Below are 20,771 nucleotides of genomic sequence, written 5' to 3' on the forward strand. Positions count from 1 at the left end.
AAGTACCGCCTCATCCCGGACCGTCGCAAGGAAAACTATAACCAAAATCCTTTTTATCTGGCATTAACTTGGAACCAAAAGTATCAATTTGTTCACTTTGATTTTAAATTTCTTTAATTCCTTTCTTTTACTCCTCATCCAAATAGTCTTAGAAATAGGGGGAGCTTTAGCATTTGCAAAAACACGGATCAAGTCACTTGAAGCATTCAAGTGTGTGTTGTCAAACTTTGATTTTCTTGAGTTTCATTGGATTTCACATGTCCATTTCTTGGTGTTTTGTTTTCTAGTTTGAGCATTGCCCTATAGTATTTGAAGGGGTCCAGTAGTCGAGTGCACGATTATTGGGGGAGCCATCGGGCTGTTTTTCTTGGAGGCCGATTTGTAATATTCCCGGTTGCACCATAGGGGGCATCTACGGTCTTAAGGACAGTGTCAAGCAGCATGACTCAGCCCACCAATTTTTCTAACAATATTTGTTTCAATTATCAGGAATATTTCATACAGATGATAGATTGAAATTTCTCTTATCAAGAAGGCGACACTGAGGTTTGCTCTCTCAATAATCTGACACAACTTTACCTACACCGCACATGCCACGTGCAAGGATTTGAGCATCACCGCACATGCCGCGCGCATGGCTGCACTACTGCACGCACTCCACCCTCCAGGTTGTAGGCATGGCTGCACATGCCATACACATCGCTGCCTTGCCATGCATATGGTTGCGTGAGTTATCAGATATGCCGCGCATGAGGTTGCAAACACGACTGCACTGCCACGCGCAAGGTTGCGTTGTGTGGTCGCACATGCCGCACGCATGGCTGCACTACTACGTGCAAGGTCATAGGCATGGTTGCCCATGCGGTGAGCATGATGGCAGGCATGGCAACACATGCTGCGCGCAAGGTTGCAGGCATTGCTGCACTTCCGTGCCCAAGTCTGCAGGCCACTATGCATATGGCTGCACACACCTGGCTTGCACATGGGTGCTACCATGGCCCCCATGGCCCATGCAACAGAGGCTCCTTTACAGCCTTTGGCTGCACACGTAAAGGCCATGCCCGCACAACATAGTTTGGGTCTTTAAATCATGTTGTCCAAAACATCCCTTTGGGTTAGAAAAGCCTTGCAATTGGCTATTTGGCATTCAAATTACAATCATTTTCACTTAAACCCTGCATTTCTATTTTTTTAGGTATTTTTCGTAATGTTTCAATCATAAAATATTAGACAATATAAAAATATATTGGAATGGTCCAATATCGTATCAAAACATTCTATCAACCTTTATAAGAAATCTGAAATTTAGTTTTTAGAAAAATACATTAAAATGAAATTTTCATAGTTTTTTGAATTTAATATATTTTTTAATATTAAAAATTAATAAAAATAAATAAATATTTATCAGAAAACTATGATTTTTGTATGAAAATAATCTTTGGATTTTTCTCTAATTTCCTACCAAGTTTCATTTGATTTGGATATTTGTAGCTCAAAAAATAGCCCGGTATGATTTTTTTGGGGGGTCATGTCTCCTTCTGGAAAAGGGCAAAGAGCATAAGAGCTACGGTGATGGAGGGGGGTGCCACTCTCCCCGGGAGGTTTTGGAGGGACTACATAGCAGGGCACCAGACCATAAGTGGGCATGGTAGGCAAACCCAAAAGACCCATGGCATGGGGGAAAAAGTGAAATGGCACATTAGTTTTGATGAGTTGGCCCTTGGTGTGAGCTGAGGCCTGCCATAGCATGCGGCTAGGCATGCATGGATGCCTTCCATACACTGCCATGACCCCACAGCTATTGTCACTTGTGCTAGTCGTGGTACAGCATGCCCAATGAAGGCGCATGTCTGTGCCAATGGTCATCCCTTCTGCCGTAAAACGCTGCCTGCCACTGTGGGCTACTGGGCACACATGGCTACCTACCATGCGCTGCCATGTCCCCACTTCTATTGGCACATGTGCCCATCAATGCACAGCATGCCCAACGAAGGCATCGCGTGTGAAAATAGGTACATGGTGCGTCCATCCCGATGGTCAGCCCCTCTGCCACACACCGTTGCCTGTTATTGTGTGCTGCTGGGCATGCATGGCTGCCTGCCTTGCCCTGCTGTGCCCCCACATCTATTGCCATATGTGCCCATCACCGCACAACATGCCCAAGAGAGGTATGGCATGTGCAAAACACCCGCATGGCATGTCAATTTTGAAGATTCGGCCCTTGAAGATTCGGCCCTTGGTGTGCGTTGTGGCCTACCACGACGTGCTGCTTGGCCTATATGGTTGCCCACCATATACTGCGATGCCTTGACAGCTACTACCACCTGCACTTGTAGCTGCACAAAAAGCCTAATAAAGGCTTGGCATGTATATGAAAACAAGTACATGGCACATTTGTCTAGATGGTCAGCCCCTCTGCCGCACACCACTCCCTGCAATCATGTGCTACTGGGCACACATGGCTCCCTGCCTTCTGTTGCCATGCCTCCACAGTTGCTGCCACATGTGCCCTTAGCCGCATAGCATTTCCAAGAGAGGCATGGCATTTTAAAATTAGTAAATGGCCAATGCATCCTGATGTTCAGCCCCTTTGTCGCACAATGCTGCCTGCTACTGTGTGCTATTGGGCACGCAAGGGTGCCTGCCTTGTGCTGGCGTGCCCCCATAGCTGCTGCCACATGCGCCCGTAGCCGCATAGAATGCCCAAGATAGGCCAAGGCACATTGGTTCCGATGACTATGCCTTTAATGTGCGCTGTGGCCTGCTATTGCGTGCTGCTGGGCGTGCATGGCTGCCTGTAATGTGGTGTTGGGCATGCATGGCTGGCAGCCATGTGTTGCCAAGCCCGCATAGCTACTGCCACATATGCTGGTAGCCACACAGCATGCCCAAGAGTCGCATGGCATGTGAAGAACAGCTACATGGCATGATGGTCCGGATGATTAGCTCCTTGTTTTGCACCTTGGCAGCCCAATGCATGCTAGTGGGTGTGCATGGCTACCTACACTGTGCACCTAAACCCTCACCACAGCCTACTACCACTTTTGCTAGTTTCTGTACAGCATGCCCAAGAGAGTCATGGCATGTGAAAAACATGGAAATGACACATTGGCCCCATTGATTAATCCCATTTAGGGGCCGTGGCAGTTTGTCGTGCTTGGCTTCCTGCCATGTGCAGTTGTGCTAGTGCCACTTTTTGCGAGCATGGCCGCAGTCATGCATTTCCACCCTTCTGTGCTCTGTGGCTTGTAGTCATATATAGGTCATGGTGCAAGGGGTGGGTTGTTGTCTACATTGACATGCCCAATGAATGGGTTTCATGGAATCATTGGCCAAGTCAATGTGCACAGTTAGTCCCTCCCCCCAATCCAATTGTTTTCTTTTTTAAATTGCATTATCGAGGGTTTGTTGCTTGCAAGGGTTCTCTCATGCTCGGTTTTGTGGCCTATGCTATTTGGAGAAGTGCGTTTCTAAGTCGCGCCTAGGTGCGGAGGTGTTTGCATGCCTCTTACCACAAGTGTTATAATGCGACATTAACGTGGGTCTTTGGAGAACATAGGTTTGCAAGCTTGTAGGTGGAGACAGATCACGAATTCCTCCCCCCCCCCTTTGTTTTTAAAAAGAAAATTGCATTCTCGTGGGTTTGTTGCTTGCAAGAGTTTTCTCATGCTCAGTTTTGTGGCCTTATGGTATTCGGAGAAATGCATTTCTAAGCCACGCCTAGGTGTGGAGGTGTTTGCATGCCTCCTTCCGCAAGTGTTATAATACGACATTAACGTGGGTCTTTCATGAACATAGGTTGCAAGCTTGCAAGTGGAGACAAATCACATATCCCTTCCCCCCTCCCCTTTTTTTTTAAAAAAATTGCATTATCGTGGGCTTGTTGCTTGTAAGAGTTTTATCATACTCAGCCTTGTGGCCTTTGCTATTTGGAGAAGTGAGTTTCTAAGTCGCGCCTAGGTGCGGAGGTGTTTACATGTCTCCTGCCGCAAGTGTTATAAGACAACATCAACATGGGTCTCTAGAGAACGTAGGTTGCAAGCTTGTAGGTGGAGATAGATCACGAGTCCCTCGACCCTTATTGATTGTTGAGATTTTCATGCTTAGTGGGGCTATTGATTTTTCTTCTACCAAATCCTTATTACGTTGTAGTTGGTTTGGTGGTGGATTGTGTCGATAGTGGACATAATGCACGTGAGTGGCTATTGTTTTTCTTGTGGTTGTGGGCTCTTTGTTTGTGCATTGAACCACTATGCATAGATACCTCTATGGGTTATGATGGGCCAAAAGTGCTTTTGTCAAGAGCATGAAAATGGTTCTTGTGTTGCTTACCTAGTAGGATGGAAAGATGCTACCCCTTCACTCTCATTTCATCCCTCTTGCCTGCCCTTGTGGTTGGTGTGAGGTGGCTTGGAATACGATGCATATGTCCACTTTCTTTGTGTCAGTGGTGTATGTGTACTATTTATGCTCTAGGATGCGGGATATTTTATAAGGCAAGTTGGTTGTGTGTGTCCTCTTGAATCCTTTGGTTGCGACTCATTACACAAGAACGATAGACCGCCATTAATGTATGGAGTAGCATCACCCAATGCATAATTGGGGATGTGGTTCATGCAGTGCTTTGGTGTCGAGAAGGAAAGTTACCTTGTTGATCCTGCCAGTAGTCATATGCTTGTCTCAAAGATTAGGCCATGCATGTGTAAGTATGAACTAATTCAGACTGTGAAACTATGAATGGCTCATTAAATCAGTTATAGTTTGTTTGATGGTATATACTTTGTTTGATGGTATCTGCTACTTGGATAACCGTAGTAATTCTAGAACTAATACGTGCACCAACCCTCGACTTTTGGAAGGGATGCATTTATTAGATAAAAGGTCGATGCAGGCTCTGCCCGTTGCTCTGATGATTTATGATAACTCGACGGATCGCATGGCCTTTGTGCCAACGACGCATCATTCAAATTTCAGCCTTATCAACTTTCGATGGTAGGATAGTGGCCTCCAATGGTGGTGATGGGTGATGGAGAATTAGGGTTCGATTCCGGAGAGGAAGCCTGAGAAAGGGCTACCACATCCAAGGAAGGCAATAGGCACACAAATTACCCGATCTTGACATGGGGAGGTAGTGCAATAAATGACAATATTGGTCTCTTCAAGTCTGGTAATTGGAATGAGTACAATCTAAATCCCTTAACAAGGATCCATTGGAGGGCAAGTCTAGTGCCAGCAGCCACTGTAATTCCAGCTCCAATAGCGTATATTTAAGTTGTTGCAGTTAAAAAGCTCATAGTTAGACTTTGAGATGGGCCGATCTGTCCGCCTGTGTGTACTGATCGTCTTGTCCCTTCTGTCGGTGATGTGCTCTTGGCCTTAATTGGCTGGGTCGTGCCTCCGGCGCTATTACTTTGAAGAAATTAGAGTGCTCAAAGCAAGCTTACACTCTGGATACATTAGCATGGGACAACATCATAGGATTTCGGTCCTATTGCATTGGCCTTTGGGATCAGCATAATGATTAACAGGGATAGTCAGGGGCATTCGATTTCATAGTCAGAGGTGAAATTCTTGGATTTATGAAAGACAAACACTGCAAAAGCATTTGCCAAGGATGTTTTCATTAATCAAGAACGAAAGTTGGGGGCTCGAAGATGATCGAATACCATCCTAGTCTCAACTATAAACGATGCCGACTAGGGATCGATGGATGTTGCTTTTAGGACTCCGTCGGCACCTTATGAGAAATCAAAGTTTTTGGGTTCTGGGGGGAGTATGCTCGCAAGGCTGAAACGTAAAGGAATTGATAGAAGGGCACCGCCACGAGTGGATCCTATGGCTTAATTTGACTCAACACAGGGAAACTTACCAGGTCCAGACACAGTAAGGATTGATAGACTGAGAGCTCTTTCTTGATTCTATGGGTGGTGGTGCATGGCCGTTCTTAGTTGGTGGAGCGATTTGTCTGGTTAATTCCGTTAACGAATGAGACCTTAGCCTGCTAACTAGCTATGTGGAGGTGACCCTCCACGACCAACTTCTTAGAGGGACTATGGCCATTTAGGCCATGAAAGTTTGAGGCAATAACAGGTCGGTGATGCCCTTAGATGTTCTGGGCTGCACGCATGCTACATTGATGTATTCAACGAGTCTATAGCCTTGGCCGACGGGCCTGGGTAATCTTTAAAAATTTTATCGTGATGGGGATAGATCATTGCAATTGTTGGTCTGTAACGAGGAATTCCTAGTAAGCGTGAGTCATCAGCTCGCTTTGACTATGTCCTTGCCCTTTGTACACACCGCCCGTCACTCCTACCGATTGAATGGTCTGGTGAAGTGTTCAGATTGCGGTGACGTGGGTGGTTCGTCATCGTCGACATTGCGAGAAGTCCACTGAACCTTATCATTTAGAGGAAGGAGAAGTCATAATAAGGTTTTTGTAGGTGAAACTGCAGAAGGATCATTGTCGATACTTGCCCAGCGAGACCTGTGAACATGTTACATTACGCGATCAAGGTAGGGCATGGGAGCTTGAGCTCCTTCCTTCCTGACCCTTGTAAAAGGTCAGCCTACGATCCTTCATAGCATTCTACCCAAACACAACCACCAGCACAGTCAGCGCCAAGGAAGTCACAACGAAAAAGACATGACATCATTGCGCCTTTGGTGTGGTGTGGTCATCCTAGATCCAAATCTTACCTTAACGACCCTCGGCAAAAGATATCTCAGCTCTTACATCGATGAAGAACGTAGCAAAATGAGATACTTGGTGTGAATTGTAGAATCTGGTGAACCATCGAGTCTTTGAACGCAAGTTGTGCCCTAGGCCATCGGGCTAAGGGAACGCCTGCCTGGGTGACAGGCATCATGTTGCCCCACCTCCTTTGCCCCTTATGGTGTGGTGTGGAGTGAAGATTGGCCCCCATGTCTCTGTTTGAGGTGCGGTCGGCCCAAAGTCAAGGGCCCCTTGTGTGGCAAGCATCACGTTGAGTGGTGGTTCGAGCTACTTTGCCAATGTTCGGACATCGTGTGCGTGTTCTGCTCCCATTGGGTTTTGGTGACCCTAATTGCCATTCGATGGCATTTCGAATGAGACCCCTGGTCAGGCGGGGCTACCCACTAAGTTTAAGCATATCAATAAGCGGAGGAGAAGAAACTTACGAGGATTCCCATAGTAATGGTGAGCAAACCAAGAAGAGCCCAGCTTGAGAATTAGGCGGCTTTGTCATTCAAATTGTAATCTGTAGAAGCATCCTCAGTGGCAGACTGGGCCCAAGTCCCCTGGAAGGGGGCACCAAAGAGGGTGAGAGCCCCATTGTGTCTGGACCCTGTCGCACCACGAGGCATTGTCGGTGAGTTGGGTTGTTTGGGAATGTAGCCCAAATTGGGTGGTAAATTCTATCCAAGGCTAAATATGGGCGAGAGACCGATAGCGAACAAGTACTGTGAGGGAAAGATGAAAAGGACTTGGAAAAGAGAGTCAAACAGTGCTTGAAATTTTTGGGAGGGAAGTGGATGGGGGCCGGCCATACTTCTCGGTCGGATGTGGAACGGTGAATAGTCAATCCGCAACTCGACTCGGGGCATGGACCGATGTGGATTACGACGGTGTCCCAAGCCTGGGTTGTCACATTATGCCTGAGGAGATGTCATCACCACGATCATAGTAGGCAACATGCACCTCGATGGCGGGCCTATTGGCAACTGCATACTCTGGGCATCGGCCTATCGGGCTCCCCATTCAACCAGTCTTGAAACACAGACCAAGGAGTCTGACATGTGTGTGAGTCAACAGGTGAGTAAAACCCGTAAGGCATAAGGAAGCTGACTAGTGGGATCCCCTTGTGTGTTGCACCGCCGACCAACCTTGATTTTATGTGAAGGGTTCAATTGAGAGCATACTTGTCTGGACCTGAAAGATGGTGACCTATGCCTGAGCGGGGAAAAGCCAGAGGAAACTCTGGTGGAGGCCTGTAGCGATACTAACATGCAAATCATTCATCTGACTTGTGTATAGGGGTGAAAGACTAATTGAACCATCTAGTAGCTGGTTCCCTCCAAAGTTTCCCCTAGGATAGCTGAAGCCCGTGGGCGAGTTATATCGGGTAAAGCCAATGATTAAAGGCATCGGCGGCACAATGCCCTCGATCTATTCTCAAACATTAAGTAGGTAGGATGGCGTGGCTGCTTCGTTGAGCCACGCCATGGAATCGAGAGCTCCAAGTGGGTAATTTTTGATAAGTAGAACTGGTGATGTAGGATGAACCGAAAGTCGGGTTACGGTGCCAGATTGCACACTAACCTAGAACCCACAAAGGGTATTGGTCGATTAAGACAGTAGAACGGTGGTCATGGAAGTCAAAATCTGCTAAGGAGTGTGTAACAACTCACCTGCCGAATCAACTAGCCCCAAAAATGGATGGTGCTGAAGTGCGTAACCTATACCCAACCGTCAGGGCAACTGCCAGTCCCCGATGAGTAGGAGGGCATGGTGATCACCATAAAACCTGGGGCATGAGCCTGGGCAGAGCAGCCATTGGTACAGACCTTGGTGGTAGTAGCAAATATTCAAATGAAAACTTTGAAGGCCGAAGAGGGGAAAGGTTCGATGTGAACGACACTTGCACATGGGTTAGTCGATCCTAAGGGATGGGGGAAGCCCGTCAGAGAGTGTATGCTCGCGTGCTCCGAAAAGGAATTGGGTTAAAATTCCCGAACTAGGACATGGCGGTTGATGGCAACATTAGGAAGTCTAGAGATGTCGGCGGGGGCCTCGGGAAGAGTTATCTTTTCTATTTAACAGCCAGCCCACCCAGGAAATGGCTCAGCCGAAGGTAAGGTCCAGTGGCTGGAAGAGCACCACAAGTTGCGTGGTGTCCGGTGCACCCTCGGCGGCCTTTGAAAGTCCAAAGGACCGAGTGCTGACCACGCCTAGTCTTACTCATAACTGCATCAGGTCTCCAAGGTAAACAGCCTCTAGTCTATCGAACAATGTAGGCAAGGGAAGTCGAAAAAATGGATCTGTAACCTCAGGAAAAGGATTGGCTCTGAGGGTTGGGCACGGGGGTCCCAATCCACAACCCATCGGCTGTCGATGAACTACTCGAGCTACTTTCTTGGCGAGAGTGGGTCACCGCGTGATAGTCGAGGGAGAGACTGGGAATGGCCCCCTCGGGGCCTTCCCCTGGCATCAAACAGTCAACTCAGAACTAGTACGGACAAGGGGAATCTGACTGTTTAATTAAAGCAAAGTATTACAATGGTCCCTGCGGATGCTCACGCAATGTGATTTCTGCCCAGTGCTCTGAATGTCAAAGTGAAGAAATTCAACCAAACGTGGGTAAACGGCGGGAGTAACTATGACTCTCTTAAGGTAGCCAAATGCCTCGTCATCTAATTAGTGACGCACATGAATGGATTAACGAAATTCCCACTGTCCCTGTCTACTATCCAGCGAAACCATAGCCAAGGGAATGGGCTTGGCAGAATCAGCAGGAAAGAAGACCTTGTTGAGCTTGACTCTAGTCCAACTTTGTAAAATGACTTGAGAGGTGTAGGATAATTGGGAGCTGGAAACGGTGCAAGAAATACCACTACTTTTAACATTATTTTACTTACTCCGTGACTCGGAGGCGGGGCTCTGCCCCTTCTTTTGGACCCAAGGCCCGCCTCAGTGGGTCTATCTGGGCGGAGGACATTGTCAAGTGGGGAGTTTGGCTGGGGCGGCACATCTATTAAAAGATAATGCAGGTGTCCTAAGATGAGCTCAACGAGAACAGAAATCTCATGTGGAACAAAAGGGTAAAAGCTCATTTGATTCTGATTTCTAGTACGAATATGAATCGTGAAAGTGTGGTCTATCGATCCTTTAGACCTTTGAAATTTGAAGCTAGAGGTGTCAGAAAAGTTACCACAAGGATAACTTACTTGTGGCAGCCTAGCGTTCATAGCGATGTTGCTTTTTGATCCTTCGATGTTGGCTCTTCCTATCATTGTGAAGTAGAATTTGCCAACCGTTGGACTGTTCACCCACCAATAGGGAAAGTGAGCTGGGTTTAGATCGTCATGAGACAGGTTAGTTTTACCCTACTGATGATAGTGTCACGATAGTAATTCAATCTGGCACAAGAGGAACCGTTGATTCACACAATTGGTCATCGCGCTTGGTTGAAAAGCCAGTGGACTGAGGTTCTTTCCACGATTGGTTGACTCCTACCTGCAACTAGCTTGCATCCTTGGAGCTCAACGTACTGGGAAACGATGTGTTAAGGAAGACAATCAATGCTATCAATATTGGAAGATAGAAGGATCTTAGATTTTCATTAAAAAAATGGAGTTTGATGGTTTAAAGATTGAATATGTGTTTCAAGGGGAGAGAAATTGATTGAATTGATCTTGAATGAAGCTTATAGGCATAACATGAAGAATGAAGCTTATAAGTACCAAAATGTATAAAGATTTGAAAAAATTATATTGTAGGCATAACATGAAGAATGATGAGGCAGAACATGTAGCTAAAAGCATGAATTGTTAGATGGTGAAGGAAGTGAGATAGAGACCACATGGACTACTACAGCCTCTTCCAATGCCAGAATGGAAGTGGGAACATATTCCTATGGACTTTGTGACAGGGCTACTATAGACTAGAAAGGGTAATGATACTATTTGGGTGATTGTTGATAAATTGACAAAGGTAGCACATTTCATACCGATGAAGATATCTCATTCTATTGAGAAATTAGCTTAGTTATATTGATAATATTGTGAGATATTATGGTGTACCTATCAATATTGCTTCTGATCATGATTCTTGGTTTACTTCTAAATTTTGGGAATGTGTGCAGAAGGCAATGGGGATCAAGTTGAACTTTAGCATAGCATTTCATCCACAAACTGATGGACAATCAGAAAGGACAATCCAAATCTTGGAAGACATGTTGAGAGCTTGTGCTATAGATATGAACTATAGCTGGGATGAGCATGTGCCATTGATTGAATTTGCATATAATAATAGTTACCAAACAACTATTGGTATAACACCATTTAAAGCTTTGTATGGGAAGAAATGTAAGACTCCATTATATTGGGATGAAGTTGGGGAAAGTAGAATATTGGGCCCAGAGCTGATACAAACTACCTATGAGAAGGTTGATATAATCAGAGAAAGAATCAAGGTTGCTCAATCCAGACAGAAGAGCTATGAAAATAATAGAAGGAAACCTCTAGAATTTGATATGGGTGATAAAGTGTTTATAAAAATTTCACTAGTCAGAGGTGTAAGAAGATTTGGAAAGAGAGGGAAATTGAGACCCAGGTATGTGGGACCATTTGAGATTCTGGATCGGATTGGCCATATTGCTTATAGATTAGCATTGCCCCCAAAGTTGGAAAGGTTTCATTATGTCTTTCATGTATCCATGTTGAAAAAGTATGTTCCAGATCCTTCACATGTATTGCCTACTGTGGAATCATTGGATCTAAATGATGATCCGTTATAAAGAATAACCTGAAGGAATATTTGATAGGAAAGAGCATCGGCTCCAGAATTGTACTATCTCTTATGTGAAAGTGAAATGGAGAAACCATCTAGAGAGATATCTGGAACTGTTTGGATTTCCAGGTATGCCTAACAAATTTTGAGAACAAAATTTTTGTAAGTAGGGGGGAAATTGTAACACCCTAATCTGATTTTACCCTACTTGTGAACAGGCAAGAATCTTGGCCTTCGGGTTATCCTTCCCAACCAGCTAGTGGGCCGGGCACTACATCATTCTGCCCGAATACTAGTGCGGTGCCTATGGCCCCGAGCCCCCCTTGTCCTCCAACTGCACCAGGGATAGTACAGAGAGCTCCTGCTCCAGTTTAAGCAACATTGAACTGATGTTATAATTGTCATTCCTATGGGCACTTCGCTAAGGATTACTAGTACCCAGTAGCGGCACCGTCTAATCGGCCCCCTGTGCATAGACCTACATTGACTCAGGGAAACCAGCCTCAAGGAAGGATGTATGCCCTAACAACTGAAGAGGCTGAAGCTAGTATTGAAGTAGTAGCACGTACACTTTAATTAAAAGACTTTGTGATTAAAATTTGAGTAACATGTTATACTTATATGCAATGCAATGCTAGGTGTCTTATCTGTATCAGGTGTACCTGCCTATGTCTTATTCGATTCCAGAGCGTCGCATTCATTTGTGTCTAAGAGATTTACTAGAAACCTTGATGTGCCATCTAAGATCGTAGAATGCAAGTTAGTGGTTAGCACACCTATAGGCAAGGTAGAGCAGTTGAAAGAAGTGTGTGGGCCATGTTCAGTTGAGATTAATAGAAAGAAACTAGATGCCTAGCTTATCAAATTTAATATACAGAATTTCGACATCATTCTGGGTATGGATTGGTTGTCGGCTCATCGAGAAAATGTGATGTGTGCCAAGAAACAAGTTAAAGTGTTGGATGATAAAAGAAAAGAGCTTGTATATCAAGTTGAAAGGTTAAGGCAACCTAGAAAGACTATTATATCTGCCTTGCAGGCGGTGAAATTATTAGAAGATGGATGTCAGGGCTACCTTGCATCAGTATTGGATGTGGATGCAAAGGTTACTCTGTTAGAGGAATTGGAAGTGGTCAAGGAATTCCCTAATGTCTTCCCAGATGAGTTAACTCAGCTTCCACCTGATAGAGAGCTAGAATTTTCCATTGATCTGATTCCTAAAGCTGCCCCAGTGTTTAAAGCTTCGTATAGAATGGCACCAGCTGAATTAAAAGAGCAACATATACAGTTGCACAATTTGTTGAAAAAGGGATTTATGCACCCAAGTGTCTCACCTTGGGGTGCACCAGTCTTATTTTTCAAGAAGAATGATGGTAGTCTGCGTATGTGCATCAATTATCGGGAACTGAACAAGTTGACCATTAAGAACTGGTATCCATTGCCGTGCATTGATGACCTATTTGATCAACTGCAAGGTGTTAGGGTGTTTTCAAAGATTGATCTCAGATCGGGTTATTACCAGTTCAAGTTAAAGAGCAATGATATTCCAAAGATAGCTTTTAGAACTCGATATAGTCATTATGAATTCTTAGTGCTATCTTTTGGGCTAACCAATGCACCGACTGCTTTTATGGATATAATGAATCGGGTATTTCACAATGTCCTCGATAAGTGGATCATCGTTTTCATTAATGACATCTTAATTTATTCAAAGTCGGAAGAAGAACATGCAAGACACTTGAGGATGGTGTTACAAAGATTAAAAGAACAGCAGTTATATGCCAAATTTAGCAAATGTGAATTTTGGCTCAAGCAAGTTGGATTCCTAGGACACATAGTGTCTGAGAATGGGATCGAAGTGGACCGAGGAAAAATAAAAGTTGTAATAGAGTGGGAAGTACCCAAGAATGTAATAGAGATCAGAAGCTTCTTGGGCTTGGAAGGCTACTACCGACGCTTTATTAAAAATTTCTCTCAAATTTCGACGCCGATGACTAAGTTGACTAGGAAAGGTGTAAAGTTTGAATGGTCAGAAGAATGTGAAAACAACTTCTAAGAGTTGAAAAAGCGATTAGTGTCAGCTCCTATGTTAACCATTCCAAATGGTACAGGTGGAATGACGGTCTATACTGATGCATCCAAGATAGGGTTGGGTTGTGTTCTCATACAACATAGTAAGGTGGTAGCATATGCATCCAGGCAACTCAAGGAGTATGAGAAGAACTATGCCACTCATGATTTAGAGCTGGCAGCAGTCATCTTTACCTTGAAGATCTGTCGTCATTATCTATATAGGGAGAAGTGTGAAATATACAGTGACCAAAAGAGTCTTAAATACTTCTTCACCCAACAAGATTTAAATATGAGGTAAAAGAGATGGCTTGAGCTGATGAAGGACTATGAAAGTGACATTTAGTATAACCCAGGCAAAGCTAATGTGGTGGCTGACGCTCTAAGTTGGAAGGCTCAGATAGTTTTACTTTCATACTTAGCTGTCAACCCACAATTGATACAAGAGGTGATATTGATTGATGAAATTCTTCTATATGAGGGAGCAACATTAGAGCTTGAGCACCAGCCATATAATGTTAAGCAGTTGACTATATCCTTGTCAGCCTTACAGGTACACCCATCCATCAGACAAGAGGTGATAACAAAACAATCTTTGGATCCTAAGCTGCAAAGGATCAGGCTAAAGATTCAAGAGCAAACAATGAATGACCCTGACTTCACAATAGCCAATGATGGGGCATTACTATTTCGGGACCAGTTGTGTGTGCTCGATGACATGGAGATACACGATAAGATTGTGAAGGAAGCACATAGTTCTGAATACTCACTTCATCATGGGAGTACAAAGATGTATAAAGACCTTAAACAAAGCTATTGGTGGCCAGCAATGAAGACCACTATTGCCTTGTATGTAGCAAAATGTCTCGTGTGCTAAAAGGTCAAGGTAGAAAGGCATCGACCATATGGTACTTTGCAGCCACTCCCTGTACCGGAGTGGAAGTGGGATAGGATCACCATGGATTTTATCACAGGACTACCTCGTACACTCAAGGGAATGGATGCAATTTGGGTGGTAGTTGATAGGCTTACTAAGACTGCTCATTTTATCTTGATCAGGACCAATTACTCCATAGACAAGTTAGCCCAACTTTATATGGATAACATAGTCTGTTTACCTAGAGTACCGGTAAGCATTATGTTAGATAGAGACCCGAGATTCACATATAGATTCTGAAAGAGTCTCCAACAAGCTTTGGGGATGCAAGTGAATCTAAGTACAACTTTTCATCCAAAGACCGATGAACAATCAGAATGTACCATACAAATACTGAAAGACAGGCTCAGGGCCTGTGCAATGGAAATAGATGGTAGTTGGGAAGAATACATACCTCTTATGGAGTTTGCTTATAATAATAACTAATAAACCACCATTTGGATGGCTCTGTATGAGGCATTGCATGGCAGAAAGTGTAGAACGCCCCTATATTGGGATGAAGTAGGTGAACGACGAATGTTGGGGGCAAAAAATGATACAAATTATATGTGATAAGGTTAACGTCATTTGGGAAAGGATTAAGGCAACACAATCACATCAAAAGAGCTATGCAGACAATCGTAGGAAAGATATTGAATTTCAAGAGGGGGAGAAGTTAAGTCCAAGATATATTAGCCCATTTGAAATCTTGGCTCGAGTCAGCTTCGTAGCATACATGTTGGCTCTCCCACCTTCCCTCAGCAATATTCATAATGTGTTCCACGTGTCTATGCTGAAGTGGTACATCCATAATCCATCACATGTGCTGCCCATGGAACTAGAATATTTAGAGGTTGATATAACCTATGAAGAATAGCCTACTGAAATCCTAGACCGAAAAATAAAGACTCTTCACAATCTCTCCATCACTTTTGTGAAGGTCTGATGGGCTAATCATTCACTTAAAGAAGTGTCTTGGGAAAAATAAGATGACATCCAAGCAAAGTATCCTCATATTCTAGGACAACAAAGTACTATAATTTTGAGGACAAAATTTTCAAAAAAGGGGGGTAAATGTGATACCCTACTTTCTAAACCCGGTATAATTACCCGGTTGGTCTGCTTTGGTCTTGTAGGACCTGAACCCAAGTGAGCCGAGGCGGGTACCATATGGAACGTGATGACAAGGGTGACTCTGAACTCGAGTTGGCCAGATGAGTTGGAGTCGTTGCCTAGTGAAGTCCGTGTGCCCAAGCCGTGCACTTGTATATATCACGAGGCCATGTACACACAATAAAAGTACGTAACCATATTTTATATCAAGTACACGTGTTAATCGATTACCGAGAGTGAAATACGTGTCGGGGTTGAGTCCCATCAAAAATCCCAATGATTTGGCTAAGTTTTAGTCGACTGGTGGGTGGTCATAGGTGGGTCAACTCACTAGTGTGACCTACCACTTTGATCTCAGATATTTTAACCCCACTATAAATAGCATTTATTACCTTCCTTCTCCACATTTATTATTTTTACACGGTGGGTGAGAAAAGTAAAGGAGAGAGAAAAGAAGGAGAGAGAAGAGAAGAAGAAGGAAGAAATGGTGGAGAAAATACTCGTTGTGTATCGCTGAGATTGAATCTTTCGATTTTGACACAGGATTAATGATCCCCATCTCGAGATCTATGATTTGAGGTGAGTAAAGTCCATATTCCTTAAACCCTTATGAAACCCTAAGTGAAACCCTTCAATTTGGGTAGCAATCCTTTGGATCTTGTTATTATCTCTTGAGAAGGTGAATCTAAGGTTTAATAGAGGTCCTATATGTTATTTATGAAGGATTTAGAGGAAGACTTGTAAGATTTGTGAAGCATTTGTTGATCTCTTGAGCTAAAGAGAAGATTTGGGGTTTTGAGGTGATTCTTGAGCAAAGAGGTAAGATTCACGCTCAAGACTTTGGATCGACCTTAGATCTAGGTTGGAATCACGATTTGGAGTCTTAGACTTGTGGACAATGCAGTCAAATTGACCCGTGGGGGTTTCCCCAAGGTGGGATGAAGAATGGAAGAGAACATCAAAAACCTCAATTCTGATTGGTGGGTGCTTGGGAATGATTGGCCCCACCAATCCAGTGCCCTCCTACCTAAGTAGGCTGTTAGCTCAACCAGTGAGTAAGACTGATAGGTGACTGATCCCGTCTATCCAAGCAGATCTATTGGCTCAATAGGCGAGCAAGACCGGAGGGTGACCTGGCCACCCGCTCCTGGCCCGTCGATCCAGGCAGAGTCCCTGGGTCTAGTGGCGAGCAAGGACTGGTGGGTGCCTTGCCCGCCAGTTGACCTACCAATCTGACTTCTTGAATCCCATTTGGGCCCAAATTTTTTGGATAACCTACTCTAGTGATTCTAAAACATATTGGGATCATCATACCTCATTGGTTATGACCCTAAAGTGGAGGTATACTAAACCTTACTCTTTTTATGATAGGTTGTAGTAGAAACTTGCATCATCACAGGCCGGATCTTCCTCATACCAAGGGTAATCTTCGTACACAACTAAGTAAGTGGGAAGAGAAAATTTACATTATTTCATCCTGGTTGTAGACTAGCCATGTCATCATATTATCATTGTGTAAATTAGTCATCCACGAGTGCCATTGCATACATTGATGTGTGCATTATGAAATTCGTTTATGATTTGACATACTGATATCTTTACTTTCTACATGTCTATTCTTGCTTGTGATATGAGATGGATGATTTTAACTATCGAATATGATGCTTTGCTAGACCAGATGTCGTAGTCGACTTGGACACGAATGCATTGGTGGCTTGTGGAATGGGACACGATGGTACTATACAGTTGTACTATCTCACATAGGAGCATGCGGTTAGGAATGGCATTTCCCTGTGCTATGAACCTTCATAGAAGGGGTTTAGGTGTTGGGTATATCACTGGGGGGAAGCCCGAGGTTGTGTACCAATGGTGGCAGTTAGAAGTACGCCTGGCTGATCATTAGGATTGTCGACAACTTTGGTGATATAACAAGATGACCAATCATACTGCTTTTAAATTACTGTAGGCCAAGGCCCATTTTACTTTCTAGTACCCACGACTGCCCTTCTCAGGCAACCCTATGGGCATATCATGGGATGGGGTTCGCGGCTCGTACTCAGAGCATACGCACACTGTGATTGCGAGTAGCACAAGACCTATGACTTAGAATTGTTGTCTAGGTGGATTAAGATAATAAAATGAACTACATGCATATAGGTTCATTTGTATTGCGAATACTTGTTTGGTCTTTCTTTTCGCTTACTAGGCTAGTGAGCTCATCCTACGTGTGCACCACTTTTTAGATGATCTTATAGGTTATCCGACTAAAGAGCTAGAGTCGGGACCCACTGTGGAGTTTTCAACTGAGGAGTGGTGGATCCCTGAAGATCTTGGGCACTGGGTTAAGTTCCCGTGCGAGAGTTATGTTGCGGGACAACAACACTGATACCTACACAGGATTCTTTTTTATTATTTTAGAAATGTTATCCCTTTTGTGCTTTGGATATTTAAATTGTATTTCTTGTGTATATATCACGCCTACGGGCCCAAATATAAATATATTATGTAATACAATTTGGGTATCAAGAGTATTGGGGTATTTATAGGTATGTACATGTAAGACTTCCGCTGAAATACAAGATTTGGTTGACTTAGTGTGTGTGTGTGTATGTTGTGGTGTGGTTACTGTATCAGATGATCCTGGTAGGTTTTGGGTTAACAGGTGTTAACTCGATCACCGGTTCTGTTCTGTATGGAATGGGGGTGTAACAAATAGACTTGCTAAAGACCCAAACCATAGAATACTTAACACAGGTGCCATGGAGAGATATGTTTTTATATATCGCATTGAAAATCCTCCTTCTTTATTGTAATACATATATAATCAGATGCGTATGTAGTCTTAGTTAAGAATCACTTGTATTTTTATGCGGAATCCCTAACCATGGATAGCAATCCTTCGGACAGGCTTTGTTGAGGTTGGTGTAGTCGATGCAAATTATCTATTTTTCATTCGACTTCGGGACCATCATGACATTGGTGAGACATGTGGGGAATTGTACCTCTCTGACTAGGTGCGAGGCTTTCAGCTACTCTACCTCTTTGTTGATGATTCTCTGTCGCAAAGGGATGAAGTTTCTTCTTTTTTGTTGTATTGGCTTTCACCCCTGGTCGACATTGAGGGAATGCTCGGCAATGTCTCTAGGAATGCCGGCATGTCCTACCCCAACGAAGATGTCTGCGTTTTCCCTGAGGAAAAGGAGTATCTCCTGGACTTGACCTTGGTTCAATCAGGCTCCAAGCTACATTGTTCGGTCTGGTTCCTCCTCGAATGGTGGCACTTGTATCAGTTCCTTCACAGATTCTCCCCTTTGTAGGCGAGATTTGTATCGGATGTCCCGCACCTCGATTTCATATGCCAGGGGTGAGACAATGCCCAAAGACTCTACTTACGGCTTTCCTTGAGAAACGGGGTGGGGATGCTCTGGACCTCCATCATGCAAATCCATGACTTCGAGCAGATGACTTGAATAATGTTCCCATGGATGACACCAATTTGTTATGTCAGGAAATCGCACCTAGGCAGTCTTCTTATTCTGCACAGAAGAATAAACACGAGAGGGTGAGTGCCGGGTTGATTCGGCGGGGGCTCTCCGATGGCTAAGTCAGATTCTTCATAGACAGATAGTTCCAATAAGAATGGAAAAATATCAGTGCCCTAGAAAGAGGTTCACCAGGGTTCTTATAGCTGAAGATGGCAACCATTGGTTGAGAGTCCAACTTTGGTAGCTTCCTATTGCAGGTAGGAGTCTGAATATAACAAGAGTTGTAATAGGAATACGAAGATCGTTCCAGCTAGGAGAGCTTTGTGTATTGGCTATGATCTGGGGGATCTGAATAGGATATCCTATCCTTATAGGATAGATTCATGGTTCTTTCGATAGTCCTTTGCGGACTAGGACTAATCCATGTCTTGTGACCCATGTGTTGAGCTTGAGAAGCTCCTTTGGGACCTTCCCGCTAGGGGTAGTGGTGGGTTCTCAGGTCGAACAACTTGTGTCGAGTGACCTAATCACCGAGCCACTCACCGAGGGTGGCAACTCATGCATCCATCGTTCGATCAATGTATCCTTGGGGCTTATTGCCTGTTCTATGAATTGACACAATTAGGCATACACGGCTCAGATGGCTGATCAATGCGCACTCTCTTGTGCTTCTGTGTAGAATACGAAGACTGCCTAGGTGCGATTTCTTGATGCAAGAGTTAGTACTATTCCGCAGAGCTCAATATCGCCATTTTATTCATCACAGTTGCCGAATCCTTTACCTCTAGGAACGTCACAAACCCAAATGATATCTCTCCCCTGCATCAATGTCCTCTTCCCAAACATCAAAGCACATAGGATGCTCAAATCCATATTTAATTAGTGTAATGGTGAACATAAATAGGGGAAAACCTTCCCAAACTTCACAGTTGATCACAAGTTCGAGCAATTCCTTTTTAGTTGTGTGCCACATTGTTTCTGCCGCTGCTTCATTGTCCTGTTTTAGACGAGTTGAAGAAAAAAGAGTATTTTTAAAATTATACTTTTATCTTTCTCAATTAAGATTTATTGAACATGTGGCCAACGGCAAAAAGAAAAAGAAAAAAAAAATAGTTACAATCCCTTGGCTTTTTTATTTTTTTTTGACAATAGAAAAATATATTAATCTAAGAAGTTTGTTATCACATCCAAGTCCATATCAGAGAAAATATTGCCTAAACTGGCCCTATTAGCAAACTCCCAAAGCACATCATTTGATGGATTTTTATAAGTGAATTTTTATTTCAATAGTTTTAATGATTAACGAGACTATCCTAAAAAAATTGGCGAATAAAGGATTCTCCTTACCACATAGCAAAGGAAAACTTTTACATTATATTTACCAAGCCCCTTTTGGATTCTCTTCAAAAAGTATCCAAAAGATTTTCTTTTCGTCTTAAAGATTTCACTTTCTTATTCGATGAGTCGCCCGATGTGCATAATAGGATTTGGGATGGAGACAATTTTCAAATCCATTGTACACACATAATAGTTAAAAACTTAAAATTCTCTCTCTCACTACACTAGTTTCAACGATGCAGTGTGAAAGCTTCTTTTATTTCCAGTCCACCCTCCAGTCATGACCACAATCCACACATCACGGCCTTACACAGCTTACACAGTTCATATTTGATCTTCACGCACTACAAATGATTAA

The 20,771-nt window shown here is 43.7% G+C and overlaps 2 non-coding genes across 2 annotated transcripts; both read left to right on the top strand.

Annotated features, from left to right (window-relative positions):
- Window positions 1–6,705: 6,705 nt before the first annotated feature.
- On the top strand, window positions 6,706–6,861 carry LOC122090197. Its single transcript, XR_006143440.1, has one exon. It is a non-coding gene; the product is annotated as a 5.8S ribosomal RNA (ribosomal RNA).
- A 231-nt stretch (window positions 6,862–7,092) lies between these two features.
- LOC122090400 lies at window positions 7,093–10,411 on the top strand. Its single transcript, XR_006143625.1, has one exon. It is a non-coding gene; the product is annotated as a 28S ribosomal RNA (ribosomal RNA).
- The last annotated feature ends 10,360 nt before the right edge of the window (window positions 10,412–20,771 follow it).

This window comes from Macadamia integrifolia, chromosome 9, assembly GCF_013358625.1.
Source record: "Macadamia integrifolia cultivar HAES 741 chromosome 9, SCU_Mint_v3, whole genome shotgun sequence".
Classification (NCBI taxonomy): domain Eukaryota; kingdom Viridiplantae; phylum Streptophyta; class Magnoliopsida; order Proteales; family Proteaceae; genus Macadamia; species Macadamia integrifolia.